General features: G+C 37.4%; 1 pseudogene; it reads right to left on the reverse strand.

The window, feature by feature from the left end:
• Positions 1 to 9,688: 9,688 nt before the first annotated feature.
• On the reverse strand, positions 9,689 to 9,808 carry LOC129893696 (5S ribosomal RNA; annotated as a pseudogene).
• Positions 9,809 to 20,049: the final 10,241 nt, after the last annotated feature.

Genomic DNA, 20,049 nt, shown 5'->3' on the forward strand with positions numbered 1-20,049 from the left:
TCTGCAAGATTGCGATAAGCTGGTAATGAAGTCCATGTTAATCATCTTCCATTTCCACTCTAGAATCTTTATATTTTGAGCCACACCACAAGGCATTTGATGCTCAACCTTGACTTGTTGACAATTTGGGCATTTAGAAACAAAGTCTTCTATATCTCTTTTCATATTATTTTACCAATAAACTTCTTTCAAGACATGATACATCTTGGTAGAACCCCGAATGAGTTGAATATCTAGAGCTATGGGCATCTGCCATGATTCTATCTCGAATACCATTAATATTCTGAACAAACAGTCTTCTTTGATACCTCAACACACCATCTCCCTCTTTGGCAAAAGAAGACACTTTATACTTGAGAAAATGCTCTGTTAACTGAAGTAGAATAGGGTCGAACACTCAACCCTATTCTACAAAATGACACCTCCTTCATCCGAGTCCACAAAGAGAACCCCCAAACATGCAAGTCTATGCACTTTCTTAGCCAATTCCTACTTTTCCTCCTCCACATGAACAGTACTTCTCATGGATAACCTGTTAGGAGAATTAACAATATTATCTTTACCTAGATGGTAGAGCTTACTCATGTCATAATCCTTGAGCAATTTAATCCATCTCTTTTTCCTCAGGTTCAACTCTTTCTGACTGAAAAAATATTGAAGACTTTTGTGGTCAGTGAACACATCCACATGCATGTTATAGAGATAGTGATGTTGTATCATCAAAGCAAATATTACTGCTACCAATTCGAGATAATGAGTCAGATAATTCCTCTCTTGATCTTAAGTTATTCAAAAGCATAAGATATAACTTTACCTCTTTGCATTAATACAAAACCTAGTTCAAATTTGGATGCATCGCAATAAATAATAAGCTCATATGCTCCCTCAGGTAGGGACAACACAAGATAAGTAGTCAATATAGTTTTCAACTCTTGAAAACTTCTCTTATTAGCATTTGACCAATGGAACTTAGTCTTTTTCTGAGTCAACTTAGTCAATGGAGATGATATGGATGAGAATCCTTCTAAAAACCTTGTGTAATAACCAGCCAAAACCAAGAAACTTCTTATGTCAGTTGGCAATATGGGTCTGATCCAAATCTTTACAGTCTTGATCTTTTGCGAGTCAACATATATACCTTCACTAGAAATAATGTAGCCTAGGAACACCACAAATGCAAGCCAAAACTCACACTTAGAGAATTTAGAATAAAACTCTTGGTCTTTAAGAGTTTGGAGAATAATTCTGAGATGGTTGGAATGCTCCCCCTCATTTATAGGATAGATTAGAATATCATCAATAAATACAATAACAAACACGTCTAGATACTACTTGAAAAAATCTATTCATGAGGTCCATGAATATTACAGGTGCATAATTCAAACTAAAGTACATGACAAGAAACTTACAATGACCATATTAGGTTTTGAAGGTTGTCTTTGAGATGTCACTTCATCTCACTTTCAACTGATGATAGCCTGATCTGGAGTCTATCTTTGAGAAATAAGTGGCACCCTAAAACTGGTCGAATAGGCCATCGATTTTGGGAAGAGGGTACTTATTTTTTATGGTGACCTTATTTAACTGATGACAGTTAATGCACGTTCTAAAGGAACCTTCTTTCTTTTACACGTATATGATAGGATCACCCTAAGATGAGACACTCACCCTAATGAATCCCTTATCAAAAAGATCTTTCAACTGCTCTTTTAACTCTGTTGGATCTATTCCATATGGTGGAATAAAAATAGGCTGAGAATTAGGAAGAACATCAATTCTGAAGTCTATCTCCCTTTCAGGAGAGACTCAAGGTAAATTGTTAGGAAAAACTTCAAGAAACTCATTTGCAACTAAAACTCACCAAAGGTATGGTATCTCCATATTACCATCTCTAACTCAAACAATGTGGTAGATACTCCCCTTAGAAACTAAATATTTGGCCTTAAGGTATGAATAAAATGACCTTTAGGAACTATAGGACTACCCTTCAACTCTATGACTAGGTCATTTGGAAACTAAAATTTGACAACTCGAGTTTTTCAATTGACTGGGGCATAACAAGAATGAAGATAGTCCATACCTAGAATGACATTAAAATCTACCATATCCAACTCAACTAAGTTGGATGTGGTGTCTTTGTGATAGATGGAAACTGTACGATCTCGATAGACTATCTTATCTAAGATAAACTAACCAATAGGAGTAGAAATAATGAAGGGCTCTAAAAGACATTTGGGAATAATCCCAAACTTCACAGCTACATATGGGTTCACAAAGGACAAAGTTGCACATGGATCAACTAAGGCATATACATCATAAGAAAGGATTTTAAGCACACCAGTGATGATGTCTGGCGAGTTCTTTTGGTCTTGGATACTAGCCATATCATACAGACTGTTTGAACTACTATCTGCCCCTAAAGTAGTACCCTTCTAAGCGACTCTACTAGATGGTACTACTGAAGAAGATTGGGCCTTGTTGCCCCTATTACCTTGTCTCTCCGGTTGTCATTCTCATATAAAGTGACCCATCTGACTACTCTTATAGAAGCCATTAGTGCCATTACAAAATTCCCCCATATGCAATCTATCATACATACTATAGGGCGGCTTATGTGAGAAAACTTAGGCCATACTTCCCTGAGACTGAAAAACATGAGCTCTAAAGTTCTGATTACTTTGATATCTCTGGTCATTCCTATTGTTAGAAGTGGGTACACTTGCTGATGATGGTTCATAATAGAAGACCTCCTTTGAAAGAACGATCGGTTGCTAATACCACTCTTCTGATGGTTGGTCCATTATATGTAGACTTTGATTTCTTATGACGATGCTCTTCCCTATCGTTCCTCTTATCCTTCTCAATCTGTTGTGCATATACCATAATTCTAGAGGTGTTCATGTAAGAAATCAATAAGGAAGACTTGCACTCCTTCTTTACATATTTTTCTACGCTGGAGACAAACCTCTTCATCTTCGATCTCACATCAGGAATCAACTCTGGAGCATACCTCGACAACTCAATAAACTTAAGGTTTCACTCTTTCATTGTCAACCCCTTATGTTTTAAGTTCATGAACTCTTCAAATTTTGGTTCCCTCAACTCTTAGGGAAAAAAGTGGTGTAGGATTGCGCTCTTGAACTCATCCCAAACAGCAGGCTCATAATTATCACCAAGACTTTCCTCCCACTGGTTGTACCAGACATTTGCAACATCTTTGAGTTGATAGGAAACAAGATCAACTATCTCGATATCGGTTGCATGATAGCTTTGAGGAACTTCCATATCTCATCTATGAAATTCTGGGGATCTTCCTCAACCTTGGACCCTGTGAAGACTGGTAGGTTCATCCTTAAAAAGTCTCTAATTCTTGTAGCAATAGATGGCTCTTGAGAACTATAGCAATTAATTGGGGTTCCTTGATAGCCTGACTAAGAACCATTAAATAGGTGAGCATTGTGATAGCTCTCTAAATTCTGCCTAAGAAGTAAGGATATGTTGAGAAGTAGGTGTCTCTAGAATTTCTTGAGTTCCATTGTCATTCTAAGGCTCAGATACTCGGGCTCTATTTCTTATCTACATTCTAGATAGAGGAAGCATAATGGTCAACGGAATATCGTTGCTGGCAACGTTCCTCTAAATGAGAGTGCATTTTGAAGGCATGATTTGAAAATATGAAACACATGATTCAGAAGAAGATTTGATAGAGTTAAACTCTACCACACAAATTTGGAGTATGAATGTTACACCCCGTACTTTTGTACCTTGGAAGGTTCTTAAGCTTCTTAAGTACCTTGAAAGGTTCTTAAGTTTTTGGAAGGATTCTTAAGTTTCTTAAAGCTTCTTAAAGCTTCTCAAGCTTCTTAGAGGCTACCATAGGAGCCGGATAGTCCATAACGCTATTAAACAACTCTAAGGAAGGGAGAATGTGACACCTCATGATAGGAAATATTGGAAATAGCATTGTAAGAATTCGAAAGAAGTTGGAGACAAAATAATGAGTCGTAGGACTCGAATTACTTATGTAAGATACCAATTTGTAAATATTACATACTTAAGCTACTTGATTACATACCAAGGTTATGTATCAAGGATTACATAGGTTCATAAATTAAGATGAGATTACGAACTCAGGAGGAGGAAAAGAGAGTGACACATGGAAGCATGAGAGAGTGACATATGAAAGCATGAGAAAGTGACACGTGGAAGAAAGGGAGAGTTCCACATGTAGAATATAGAGAAAGGGGGTGGACCCCCACCTACCACGTGGCAGCCTATGGTAGGAGGAAGGGATGTGTTGGCCCAATAAGGACCACTTAGGGCTTGACATGTGTCACCACTTAGGGATTGACATGAGTCACCCCCCTAAACTAGCCTCTATATATATGTTATGAATCATTATTATCTACAAGAAAGTCATTTATCTTCCTAGTTCAAGAGACTTCTAAAGAAAGAAAGAAGAGAAGAAAAATCTAGAACTAGAGAGAGAGTAGGTTCGGCCAAGGAGAAAGAAAGGAAAGCCTCCAATTTTGTTCCATGAATTAATTATATAGGGTATACCACAATGTTATGAATATTTTAGTAATATAAATTTATGGTTTGGATCAGCACCAAAATGTTAGCAAGCAGCCACAAAGTTTTAGTCACGCTAAAGGAACTTCCGAGGTAAGTTTTGGCGCGTTTCGGGCAAGGTAAGGTTTTCACTTTAAAATTAGAGTTTATGATGATGTTATAAGGTATATTACATATCTTAAATAAGGTTGGAAGTGGAAAAATGGCATAAGTATTCTTGACGTTAGAAACAAACTAAATTAAAGTCGTCATAGCTAAATCAAAGTCGCATAGGGTGTTGTGATTATGGGCCGCGGTTGTAGATGGTGTGGTTGTGTATTGAAGGGATTTAAAGATTTATAAAAAGGGTGTGGGTACTTCTGGTTTCATCCATACGACCCCCCGTTTAGTATGGTTAAAGGTTTTACGAAAAAAAGGTTAAAAACTCTATTTTGGTATCGTAGTTTTGAGCTAGTTGTTTGGAGTTGTATTGGGGTAATGTTGAAGTAATTTATTTATATATATGCTACTGTTTGTTGGTTTTGGTATGGTTGTTGAAATTTTGGCCGAGTGAAATCTCAGGGATGTTGAAGTTATAGGGGAGATGCTGCCCGATTTTCGGTTACTTTGGAACTAGTAACAAACTAGTCGAGGGTATTGGATAAGGAAATGATTCCTATGGGTAATTGGTTGTAGAGTTGGAAATCGGAAAGCGAAAGGTCATTAACCTCAGTATTACTCTCATGTTATTAGGTCAAGGAGGTAACGAGGTGAGCTGGATTATAGTTAATCCACAAAAGGTATGTGAAGCTTACCCTTTCATTTCTTTTGGCATGTCTTAGCCTTAAGTTATGTATGGGAGTCATTCTATTCATAAAACGTTGAGTAGGAGTCAAGACCCTTGTTCAGTTCTAGATGTTAGAACTCCTTCAATAAGTAGAGTCCTCGCCTTTCAAGTCTTCTATAGGATGATAAGTAGTACATATAAAGCTTGCATATTTCTCTCTTTGAAAGAGGATTAAGATAAGGGAAATGATGTATGATATGAGTTTAAAGATAATTCTATTTAGAGGTTCTGGACATAATTCATGACTTGTAGTCACCTCTGAATACTAAGGGTCCTAAAGTAGTTAGATTACTACTCTCGAGCCACCTATATGTTGAATAGTAAGTGGAAATATAAGCTCCTATTCTGAAAGGCTATGAGAGGAGAAATATCTCTGATTGCATAAGTTGTATCTCTGATTGCATAAGCTATGTGTATGATTGCATAAATTCTGTCTTTGATTGCATAAACTATGTGGCATTATCTTGGTACACACTTGTGGTTCGTGAGGCCCTAATTGATGAAATCCCTAATAATATCTAAAGGGTACCTCGGAGAATTACTTCCCTAGTCTTCAAGTGATGGTTCACTTGACTATTTCATTGAGTCTCAGGAGATGACCTAGTTACATATGGTTTTTCACTACTCTACTCGTGCATACGGTAACCCTTCTTTCACTGAGTCCTATAATAGGCTGGGAATGTTATCGTGCACAACTTTATTACTCCTTCACCGAGTCCCGGGCTGGCTATGTATATGTATGTATGAAGTATACGATGATGAAATGCCATATATGATAAAGTTGAAGCATATGATGATATTATATGTGATGAAGTTATTTATCGAGTCCCGGGCCAAATATATATATATATATATATATATATATATATATATATATATATATATATATATGATGATATGATAAAAACGTGGATCGAGCCGTATGTTCCTTGGCATTGTTTTAAATTATAGATCGGGCCGAACGTTCCTCGACATATTTTACTATGTGATAATGGCACCGAGTCCCATAAAGGGTCATGTGCGGTACGTTATGTACACTACTCTTTCATCGAGTCCCTCACTAAAGGGCTGGATACTTACGTAGGCATACATATGAAAATATAGGGATACACTTGTGACCCCGAGCCCCATAGTGGACTGGATGTACTATGATGACACATACGATAAGATTATGCCGTATACGATGATATGATGCCGTATATAATGACCTGATGAAATAATATACATGATGAGAAAGGAGTATGATATGGTGATATGGTAATATGATGAAATAGCTATGATATCGGGTTTCTTAGCGAGCCGGGCACAGCGTATAATGATGTATATGACTACGTGTCCTAAGGTGCAGGTACATTAATTTGTTAATTGTTACACTTGTCCCCTACATCCTTGTTTCAGTTATGGTCTCAGCTATGCTATGTTATTTTTGACATACTCAGTACATATATCGTACTGGCTCCCTTTCTTCGAGGGGGGGGTTGCGTTTCATGCCCGCAGATACGGATACTTACTTTGGAGTCCGTCATCTTAGGACTCCCACTCAGCTATGTTGGTAGTGCTTCGTTATTCTGAAGCCTCGCTTTTGGTATTGATCGTATAATGTATATAGTTATTTATTCAGAGGTACGGTGGGGGCCCTGTCCCGCCATATGTTACTATTAATACTTTTAGAGGTCTGTAGACATATGTAGGTGGGTTGTTTACGAGTTTGATTAAGTTGTGCCTATATGACATATTATAAATGTTATTATGTTAAGGCAGCCTTGTCGGCCCTTACATGATATGGTGCAAATGAAAGAGGCTATATGTAGACGAATTTTCTATCACCCTCTGGATTCTTCTGTATAGTTCTTATAGTTGAGATTTATGTATATGGGGGTCTAGGTCGGACCCAATCACGGCCTACGGAGTTGGGTCATGACAGAAGTGGTATCACAGTGGTCCTTTCTCAGAATATCTACAGACCGTGTCTAGTAGAGTCTTATTTATCGGTGTGTTGCACACCACATCGATAAATAAGAGGCTACAGGGCATTTAGGATTTCACCTTTCTTTCATATCTAAGATCGTGTGATAGAGCCTAGCCATAGGACATGAAATTCCTTTTTCTAACCTTTGGTTTCAGCTGAAGAACGACATCCACAGTAGAAAATGACAGATAATAGTGGAAGCTACCTAGTATACAGGTAAGTAATGGTGTGAAGGAGGCATGCTGGACAAGGTAAGAAGATTGAAATATGATTGAAATATAAAGTTGAAGATTGAAGGGAAAAGTAGATAAGAAAATGTAACGGGTGCAGTTCGAGTTGGACATATGAGGTAAGTCCATTATTTTATATTGTTGTTGATATTGGGCTCCCTGTGTGGCGGTGATTTGAATATATATATGTTGGACCTGTGAGGCATTGTTGGTATTTCCTGAGTGCAGGTTTGGGATAGTAAGGAATATAGAGGAAACTCTGCCGATTTTTTTTTTAAATAAAAAGAAAATGAGATATAAGGTTGTAGTATATCTTGAGAGATTGTATCCATGATAATGATAAGATCCGACTAAACTAGGAGTACAACTAACTTTGGGAAATAAGTAAATTGCGGTATGGGTGGTAATTAGAAGGTCAATATTGATATGGTGAGAAGAATGGTGATAGATATGAACGTCTTAAGACTGCCTGCGAGGTATTAAGGATGAGAATGACGTGGAAGGATAAGGGGGTTAAGTACGCTTGCTCCACCAAGTGGAATTAGTCCAGAGTAAGGATCGTGAATAAAGGTTAAGAAATATTACCCTCCGGGATTAACCATAAGCATAATATAGTGTGAATATAATGAGGATCATCATGGAAGTACGTAGGGCCTAGTAACGAATTAACTAAAGAATATGTTTGTGAGTAAGATTAGGAATCAGCATCGAGTACACGATAAGGATGAAAGCACATGAAGCAAAAAGGGGTATTGTGTATATGTGCCTCCACCGTGGAAAATAGTAAGACCCCTCAAGGATGAGGGAGGTAGCTCTACAAGACCATTGATGCGTTGCGGCTCCATCAAGAGGAACAAGTGGTATTCAGTGGGATGCAGATAGTGTTATTCACTGGGATGCAGATAGTGTTATAGTAAATCTAAAAACACGTGTCATCAGAGTATAAGTTCCCCCGAATAAAGAATCAGACACGATTATAAGCACTAGTGATGTACTTTTTAGGATGAAGGAAATGCGGCTTCAACTAAGCTACTACATTAGTTATATGACTCAAGTACCAGTACTTGGACTAGATTATGTACTATTTATCGAGAATTTTAAGTACCCCATGGTTGTATTAAGGTTTCTTACAGGGGAAACCTAAAGTATAGATAAGTTAACAGAAGGTGTAGACATGGTGCAGTATATCAAATGTGTTGGAACAAAATCATATGCGTATGAACATTGAAAATAAACAGAGGATGACATGGGTATGCCCTAAAGAGGGAAAGTGGATGAGAGAAATACACACGTGAGATGAAATCAACTGACACTATCACATGTTGACAGGAACGCTTAAATTTCAAGTGAGATCCCAAACTGGCACAAGCTAGCAGGAGCTCGAGGCCAATAATAAACAGATAGAAGCCGCGGTATCTGAGACCGTGCGAAGAATCATTGGTAGAACCCTAAGGGATGGGTGCCTACCACAAGGGGTGAATACGATAAGAGAGTAGGATTGAGCAAACTAAGGACCATGTAAAGGGTAGTAGGGTCGTATTTGGGTAAAGATTAAGATATGGAAACAACGTCATTGGCCATTGATATGGTGACATACAAGTAGCAAGGAGAAAGAATAGAAAATCTCTTACAGTAGGAAATGAGGAGACCAAGGAGTACGTAAAGGAAGAAAAGAAAGGAGTAGGACAAAATAGCATTGGCGCGAGCAAGTTCTAGTGTGAAGTCAATATGTAAAGCAAGATGGGCCGGGAAACGAAAAGATTATGTCTATCTTATACAGGTTGTATCATAATGGTTATGCAACCTATGGATATGTATATGTTTATTATAGGGTCAAGTGAGAACTACACAAGAAAAGGAGCTAGGATGTTTTGGATACGTGTCAAGATGGGTTAGACCAAACTACCGAGATGGGGTGAGTACTAAGGGGAAAATAGGACCTAGCCGTGGTTGAACTAATGATCTATCCCGACGTCGAGTGTAAGACAGGGGCGGAGAGGGCAAGGAGAAGCATGAAGACTAGCAAGAAGATGCTAAGGTAAATCTTGGGCTAGGTTGAGTGCCTTTGCACATTATTACAAGGATTGCAATGGAACGTGACACAAGGACTTCCCAGGGGAGTCACCCATCCTAGTACTACTCTCACCCAAGCACGTTTAACTTCAAAATTCCGGTGGGATCCAGTGCGTTAGTGCTACTATGATCGCATAAGATGGAAAATCCGAACTAGAGGTGAAGCAAAGACACGAGATTATGTACCTAGAGTGTTATAAGTTACGTTAAGGGAATTATAAAAGGGCTTAAGAAAAGCAAGCAGGATTAGCTGATTACTAACAAATGGCGCACTTGTATGCCACAGTTGTTCAACATAATACCAGTTAATGATAGGCAAACCACGGAATGGCTATACAGGTCATTGTGTGAGGGGACTTCAACACAAATTGGTAGACGACTCTGATGGGCAAAAAGAAAAACCCAAAAAGGTGAGGGTACCAGTTGATTTCATCTAAAGAAGGTAATAAGTAATATACGAGGTCGAAGATTCCACAGCATGACCTTGGTTACAAGACTCACTTTGTACTCCCTGGACAAATAATTCTATATGGAATATTATCTGCAGATTAACAAGATCTTCCTCCAATCAAAAACTACCTGCTCAGTCGAGATGGTGTGAAATTATAGGTCAAAAAGGTGGTAGGACCTTACGGAGTTCCCATAGCTATTGTCCTAGACGAAGGAGCCCAAGTTATAGTTAACTACCGAAGATCAGTTTACAAAGAGATTGGGAAGATATATAGGTCTTCGTACAACATTTTACCCTCAGACTAATGGACAGACTAAGCTTACTAGCTAAACGTTAGACGATATATTGCGGGCCTATACGGTTGACTCCAAAGGTAGCTCGGACAATTGCCTACCACCTGTCAAAATACTTACGATCCAATCAAGGACGAGTCACTAAGCCATGCCCCTCCAGATGCCAAATGTCCACGAAATGGGAAATGCTTCCATTCAAAAGGACACAATGCTTGAAAGTTTTCCATTGCATCCTCTCCCTATTCAAAGTACCTACCACAAGTTGGAAAAAGTGATTTATTCCAATGAGAGCCAACTTAAAAAGCTTGCTAAAGAATTACCTGACGTATTTGTCATTGCAGAAGAAAGTGTAATAGCTTGATGGATAACGTGAAAAACTTGTGCAAATAGGTTAATGTTAATGAAGGTGTTGTCACTACTCTTCGAGCTAACATTAACATAGTGAAAGGAAAGGCTCCTATGAAACCTAGAGACATGTCTTTGCTAGAGGAGATAATAGGTGCACCAATAAATACACCTGAGATGATAGATGCTTTGATGAGTGGCATGGAAACTTCAGGGGTTGATGTGAAGGAGGAAGAGGATGATGATGATGAAGAAGAAAAGTGAATCAAGAAGTGTTTCCCCCTTGTTTTTATTATGATAGCATTGAGGGCAATGCTAATTTTTAGTTGGGGTTCTTCGTTTATGGCTTTTATGCCGGGTTGCTTGAATATTTTTATTATTTCTTATTGGTTTGTGACTTTGTCGGGGTGTTGATAATTTGTGGATGATTGTTTTTAAGACCTTATAGAGCATATTGGATATTCCAGGTCCTTGGTGGAAATGTTTTAATATGTGCCCCTTTCAGGCTTTATCTTTTATTGTAATTGTATGTTATTAGTTGGGTTGTTCTTACATTTCTCCATTGTTTTACTATCCGTACTTGGTACTTGCACTTAGTTCCCCCAATAGGCTTTGTTCTCTCAATGAATTTATGAGCGCGTGATTCAAAAATCATCTTTGTGAATAGTAGGTAATCAAATAAACTCCCAGGGTTTCTTCATACCATGATTCTATTTCAAGGATTAATTTTGTTTTTCTTGAGTCTTTATTTATGTGTCAAACTGGGTTGGCATTTATTTATGATAGATTGAAAGGGGACTTTCTTAAAGGAAAATCGCAAGTTTAATTTTACTTTGAGTCTTGTGTAACACCTCTCATAAGGAAGACCACCAAAAAAATTATTTGGCAAAGTGTCACGCACCGATTCTATACCCTAGACGTGGCCGACACTGAAAACTATTCCTGGACCCAAATGAACCACTTGATCTGGCTAACCCACACAGTGGAAGACTTAACTCCATAAAAGAGTATCATCAAATGGACAGTCACAGACATTCTCATCAATCTTTTAAGAAAATAACTTAAAGTACTCATTAAAAAATATAAATCAATAACATACCTTAATAGTGAAATTCGTAGCTTTTAAAACATACTCTAAGTGACTCAATATGACTCCACTCTACTCAGTCCATGAAGCCTCTATTAACTACTAAGAAGGTGTCAGACAATTCCACGGGTACCTCATAAGTACTAATCATAATAAAACAAAAATGATAATGAAGGACCTCCTCTGAATGCAAAGAGGCCTCACCAAAAGCTCAAAAAGATAGATTCTCAACAGTGCTCCTGTTGATGTTCTCTAACACCTGTATTTGCATTTTAAAATTATGAAGGCCGAATAACGTCAGTACATGGAATGTACGAGTATGTAAAATACAAAAAAGGAAACTTACATCATGCATTTGATGTAAACTCAAGGAACTCATCTTTGAAAAATGACTCAATTCAATAGAGCATGCAATATAATAAAATAGTGCTTTATAAGATATGCAATAATAGATGCAACTTAGTATAGTAAAATATAGTATTTTTACTTCATTAGGGAGATTCTCTAATCGACAACCAATATTTATGAGGTAATGATGATACAACAAAGTGATGTCATTTCTACATCCGTCCATTACTTTGCCAGGGTAAGGGACGTCACATCATTTCTAGATCCATATAAAAGGTCCTCTTTTGGGACTATGAGGAGTCTCCCGAATGAACGACATGATCTTATCCTACACTGGCTATGTAGTTTATGGGGATTGAGTTATTTATACTCTTTTCTAATTCGGTTCTCTATACTACTCCCAAAATATCATTATGCTCACATACATCATGTGAGTGAAATACTCAAAATATATCTCATCTAGTCTCATTGGGCTTACATACATTATTTTCTCTTATCATCATCTCTTTTTTTAAATATAAGTAGTATCTCATCTCAATCATGCATTTGAAAACATACATCAACTTCTCAAAATAATACATTCAAGTGTATTAAAACTCATGCCTAAAAATTAGACATAAAAACACTCCTTCAATTCAACATCATGCTCAACTCACCATTTATTATCACGCCCTGAACTAGGGCCAATCCTCGACACGACGATCGAAATGCGAGGGACACCAACCATAAGCCATCTTATCATACATCACATACATAAGATAAAGAACATGAAAAGAAAAATCATCAAGTGGGGAACACGACTAAGGAAAATCAACTCACTAAATGTCCAAATCGGACTACATCATAAGTCATCTAATAATGCCTCTAGTCTTGTCTTTGACGGGGCTTAGGACAAGCTCCTAGATCACCATGACAATAGAAGAAAGGTCAAAGTAATAGCAACATGAATAAAAGTCATGTCCTCGATAGAATGAGGATGCACCAACTCCTTGAGAATCTAGGGAAAACTTAAGCCACGAATAGGATGGTCGTGAGTGTCATCCGCCCCTACATTATGAGATAATGTAGACAAACTATGAGTTAGTACGTATCAATGTACTAAGTATTTTAGGTATGCATGAACACGTAAAGGAACATGAATAATATGCCATAGGATTCATGACCAATCATAATAAACATTAATAGAGCTTAAAAGCATTTGAAAACATATAGAACTCATGGTCAATGCATATCATAAAACTTTATAGTAAATCTCATACCTTAGCATTCAAATTGTGTGGGATAAGACCTTTAACCGACATCTAACACCATGCGAGCTATTACATAGAATTTGATGACTCCTGCATCGAAACAAGGGAGGTACCTCGTCATGGCATACTCTATAGGTAACTCATCTCAACTCAATTATGTTATATGTGGATCCACTAGCTAGGCCATGAAGGCAATCCTATAAGGACAACGTAGTTTGAAACTTTAGGTTGCTAGAAGGATTCCCTTCGGTAACTACTTGTGTTATCGGAATGAACCCCACCTAGAAATCCTCTCGGTGCTTAGTCAATATCTAACGGAAACTCATAAAATATGATCATAACATAGTAGGGACAGATTGTAAGTACCTATCAATCTATCTTTATAAAATATATTAGTAATAGCTCATTAACTTTAGTAATTTATAAGGATCCATAACTTCGGTGAGAATGGTACTTATCACTATCTTTAATATGACTGGATGAGAATTGGACTTATCACACTATAATAGCATCCTTGATCTTAACTTTTATCATCATAATAACTTCATCTTTCAAAATCATAATCTCAACTTTAACTTATAAAACTTTCATTGAAAATTATTTAACTCAAGATCAACTCATAAAATCATCTTTAATTATGCATGGGAATTCATAATTCAACTTAAAATATTATAATTCATATGAGAAGATGCATATAATGATCATTGATAATATCTAAAAATTGAATTTAGTCAGCCCAATGCAATTCATCAAAACTAGGTTTCATAGTCAATAGAAAATTGAATGAAAACTTGAGAAATATTTGAGACTTCATAGGTGAAAGGACTCATGAATCAATCCCCACATACCTTGATTGAACCAACAACAAATTGAGAAGAAACCTTGGAAGAAATATGAAACCCTAGCTTGAATTTGGAGAGAAACTTGAGAGACTTTGAGAGTTCTTGACTTAGGAAATTTTGGAAGAGTGAATTGAATAGGAGGGGAATTTGAAGAATTGAATATTAATAGACTTTGAACTTGTCCATAAAAGTGTCTAGGTTCATTGAATCAATCTTTGGAAAAGACACAATTACCCCTCATTAAACTTTAGAGAACAAGATTCGGAGCAACGACCCCAGCAGTTTGGAAGATATCTTGAGAAAAGGTTTTAGCACTAGTGTATCCTATATGTACTCAAGTTTATTCAAAGTATCCCGATGGTGTAACGCCATCGACTTCATGGGAAAAGGGACTTTGAACCTACGGATCACCTTTTACGGGCCGTCAAAGGAATGACGAGTCATCTAAATGACTCATCCTATAGGTCTGAGAAAAATCCTGAAAAAAGCGTTTATGGGTCATTCTTTGGACTTGTCCTATAGATCCCAAAAACCCGTAATTGGAGATTCTCTAAATTTTGTCATGAGTTATTCTTATAACCCGTAACAACTTCGACGACTCATCCTGAAAATTCATAGAACCTCTCCTGAGGGCAACATCTTATTTTTCTCGAGGGGTCACTCTACAAATCACCCTTACGAGTTGTAGAGTGAGTCTTAAACATGGGTATAGGTTAAAATATTTAGGATCTTTCCCCTTGATTCTAACTTTCCGACTTCTGGTGTCTTAAATTTATTTAGTATGGAAAATCATCATTCTTTTAACATCAACAATGCATAAAATACTTTGATGTAAAACTCATCTAGAGTTCATATGAATGCAAGCATCATAACCTCAAATATCGACTCATCAAGTATAATATAATATACATACTAGAACTCAATAAAAGAGTATGTAAATTAATCAAGAATTCACTTTTATGGGAATGGAAACTCGAACTCATAACTCTATTTGAATTTATGAACATATAGGGAACGAGGACGAACTTAGTCCAACATCTTGATAACCTTACATACCTGGAACGAAGACAATCTATGCAAAAATTAAAGACCTCATTTGAAAACCTTGAACCCTAGCACTTCTTCTTCTCTCCAATCTTTTTTCTTAAAAGTTCTAAGTGTTAATGAGAGAAAAACCCCTTTGGATACTGATAAAGGACTAAATTTAGTCCCAAAATGGGTTTGGTTGAGTTTGGAAAAGGCGGGAAAAGGCTAAATTAACCCTTTTTAAAATTGACTCTGGGCCGCCTATGGGCAGTTCTATAGATTGTAGACACTCCTACGGACTGTAGAAGGCCGTTCATAGAAGCCATGGTCCAAAATTGGACTTCCTTAGAAATTGCACTATTAGGTCTATGACCACCTTCCTACGAGTCGTAGACCCTTAGATGTGTCATCCTGCTAACTCGTAGGAAAGGTCCTGAGGACCCTATTGAAGGTGGAGTCTACAAGCCATTTTCTATGGCTCATAGAATGTCCTGTAGGTGGAATCTATGAGCCACTAGATTTGGCTAAGTGTCAAGAGGCTCTATGACCAACTCCTACGGGTGGTAGAACACTCGACGGCTGATCCAACTCATTCATCCTGCACATCAGAGGGTCTGAGTCTCTAAGCCTCACCTATGAACCTCACCTACAGGCCATAGATGCTACTTATAGGTAGGGTTGAGAAAACACAAATGTTCTCTATGAATACCTTCTACAACTCGTAAGACTTCCTACGGGTTTTAGGTTCCCACTCGTAGTCACTAGAAAATGACTTCTTTCAACCTTTTCCCTTGCTTCTCGAACTTGATCTAGGCTATAATAGTACGGGGTATCATTTACCTCAAACTCTAAGTCTCTTCTCTTAATATCAGTATAGAATTTCTAACGACTTTGCATAGTATTTAGCCTCTCTTGAATAACTTTTACCTTCTCCATAACTTGATGAACCAAGGATGGCCTAATCAACCCAGCTTCACCAACCTTAAACCAACCAATTGACGATCTACATCTCCTTCCATAAAGAGCCTCATATGGAGCCATTTGAATGTTCAAATGAAAGCTATTATTGTAAGCAATCTCAATAAGCGGAAAGTGATCATCATAATTACCTTTAAAGTTGATAACACAGGCTCTCAACATAATTTCAAGGATCTGAATTGTATGCTCTGCCTGATCATTTTTCTATGGATGAAAGGTGGTACTAAGAATTACCTTTGAACACAAACCTTTATAAAATGACTTCCAAAACTAAACAGTGAATTGAGTACCTCTGTCTGAAATGATGGACAAGGGAACTCCATGCAATCTGACTATCTCACGAATATACAACCTTGAATAATCTTCTGTTGAATTTGTAGTCTTAATAGATAAGAAATGGGCTGATTTGGTCACTCTATCCACAATCACCCAAATGGAGTCATGTTGTCTGCAAGACCCAGGTAAACCTTCTATGAAGTCCATATTGATAATCCCCCACTTTTATCCTAGAAACACTATATTTAGGCTACATAAAAAGGCCTTTGATTCTCAACTTTAACTTGTTGGCAATTTAGGCACGTGGAAACAAAATCTGCAATATCTCTCTTTATACCATTCCACCAATATACTTCTCTCAAGTTATGATACATCTTTGTGGAGCCCAGATGTATCGAATATCTGGAGCTATAGGCCTTTGCCATGATTCTGTCTCTAAGACCATCAACACTCGGAAAGCACAATCTGCCTTGCTACTTAAACACCCCATCCCCCCTCCTTTTGCAAATTCCATCACTTTTTATTTGTAAATGTCATCTTTATATTGAAGAAGAATAGGATCTTGATCTTGATTTTCCTTTACCTCAACTACAAATGAAATCTCATCCCCATTCTAAACAATCGTAACTCCCTCATCAGAGTCTACAAGATGAATTTCCAAGCGTGCAAGTCTATGCACTTACTTGGCCTACTCTTTCTTAACTTCCTAAACATAAGAGGTGCTCCCTATGTACAATCTGCTAAGAGTATCAGCAACAATATTAGCTTTACCTGAGAGGTAGAGAATACTTATTTCGTAATCCTTGAGCTACTCAAGTCATCTCATCTACCTTAGGTTCAGCTCTTTCTGACTGAATATGTATTGCAGTCTCTTGTGATCTGTGAACACATCCACATGCATGCCATAAAGATAATGAAGCCAAATCTTAAGAGCAAATAGTACCATTGCAAACTCTAGATCAAAAGTTGGATAATTTCTCTCGTGAATCTCAAGCTATTTGGAAGCATAAGCTATGACTTCTCCTTTCTACATCAACACACAACCCAATACAACCTTAGATGCATCTCAGTATATGACCAATTCATCTGTTCCCTCAGGTTCTGGAGCAGTAAGTCAACCTCATTTTCAACTCTTGAAAACTATTTTCACACACATTGGGCCATTGGAACTTAGTCATCTTATGAGTCAACTTGGTCAATGGTGACGATATGGATGAAAATCCTTCAACAAACCTCCTATAATAACCAACCAAACCCAAGACACTTCTTCTATCAGTCAGGGACATGGATATACGCTAGTTCTTTACTGCCTCAATCTTCTGCAAATCTACTGAATACCATCACTAGAAATAATATGGCCTAAGAATGCCATGAATGCAATCCAAAATTACACTTCAAAAATTTAGCATACAACTCTTTTTCCTTGAGAGTTTGGAGAACAATTCTGAGATGGTTGGTATGCTCCTCCTCATTCCTCAAATATATCAGAATACCGTCGATAAACATGATAACAAACATATCTAAGTACTGCTTGAACACTCTATTCATGAGTTCCATAAATACTGTAGGAGTGTTAGTCAAATCGAAGGACATAACTAGGAACTCATAGTGACCATATCTAGTTCTGAAGGATGTCTTTGGGATGTCACATTCTTCTACTTTCAATAAATGATAGCCTGTTATGAGGTCTATCTTGGAGAAATAACTGGCACCCTGAAGTTGGTTGAACAGATCATCGATTCTCGGAAGCGTACTTATTCTTTATAGTAACCTTTTTCCACTAACGGTAGTCAATACACATTCTTAAGAAACCTTCTTTCTTTCACACAAATAGGAAAGAAGCACCTGAAGGTGAGACACTCGGCCTAATGAACCTTTTATCTAAGAGATCTCTCAGCTGTTCTTTGTATTCTTTTAACTAAGAGGGAGTCATTCTATATGACAGAATAGAAATAGGTTAAGTATCGGAAAGAACATCTATTTCGAAGTCTATATATCTATAAGGAGAGACTCAAGGTATATCTTCAAGAGAAACTTCAGGAAACTCACTCACAACTGGAACTAACTGAAATGAAGGGTGTCTCCACACTATCATCTCTAACTCGGACAATGTCATAACTCAAAAATCGAGGTCATGATGGCACGTATCCCAAACCCATATCGATGTGTAAGCCTAAAAGTAATACTATACGAGACTCTCAAAGGGAAAGTCAGGCCACAAAATAAACAAAAGCTGAACACAAATGAAATATCCCAAAATCTGGTATCATAAGTGTAAAGAACATCTAGTACAATGACCGCGCCTAATATATATCATAAGTCTTCGAATAATAGTAAAAAATGTAAATAAACCTATAAAAAATGGCGGTCCAAATCCTAAGACCTCACCACTAATCTAAATTATAAAATATCTGTGAGAAAAGAAGATCAACAGCCTCGCGGGATAACCTGACTAAGATCTGCATCGAAAAGGGACACAAAAGTAGGAGTGATTATAATACACATCTACTCAGTAGGTTTAACCGACTGAGTATAAGGAATTAATCAAAAACTATGAAATAAACTAAGGAACGCTACCACCTATAAACAAAAAAGTCCCACTTAGGCTAAACTGCGCTAATTGATCTAGAACAACATAAATAAAGTAAACACATAATTACAGTTCAATATCATAATTAAACAGATAGAACAATTATCATAAGTATCAATGCAATGCAACGCACTATGATGATGCAATAATATGATGGTACGGTGGGATCAAGGTTGTCGGACAACCTGTCATATACACCTGCTGAGCTTTGCTAACAAGCAGGACCCATGGGGGTCTCATAGAATATATACCTCATCACAATCTCAATGTATCAACTACCTTACCACCCAGCTTGTGGCCAAGGACTCATGATACTAATGTCTCATTCGCTTGCCACCTACCTTGTTGTCAAAAGATCACAATATATCCACTACCCTGCCGTAAAACTGCCTCAGTCAGGGACTAGAGATACAAAGGTTTAAAGGTGTAATATTTTCTTTCTCAAAAAGAATCTCCATAGTGCTCAACTTCCTAATGATCAATGATATAATAGATGAGGTGAATGTATTTACAACACATAAGTCATGGAGGCAATATTCAATTCAACATGAAATACAAGGTTCAAAGTTCTCAAAACTTAACTTAAACATGATATTCACCCTCAATAGACAATAATGGGAAGGAAATATCTCAAATTAAGTGTACACCCATTTTCTACAATATTTCAATACTCATGTATACTCAAAACCCCTAACTCAGGCAGGCATTTCAAATCAAATAGTCTCCTGACGGCTCTCTCACATACAATTGATGAATGACATATGCTCAAAACAGATAAGTTACCAAAAAAGGCCCCCACATGGGCTACACAGCACAAATAAGCCCCCACACGGGCATCGCAATATATATAAGCCCCCTGATGGCATCTCAAAGTAATTCAACAGTCTCAATTT

This window comes from Solanum dulcamara, chromosome 6 (assembly GCF_947179165.1).
Source record: "Solanum dulcamara chromosome 6, daSolDulc1.2, whole genome shotgun sequence".
Lineage (NCBI taxonomy): Eukaryota > Viridiplantae > Streptophyta > Magnoliopsida > Solanales > Solanaceae > Solanum > Solanum dulcamara.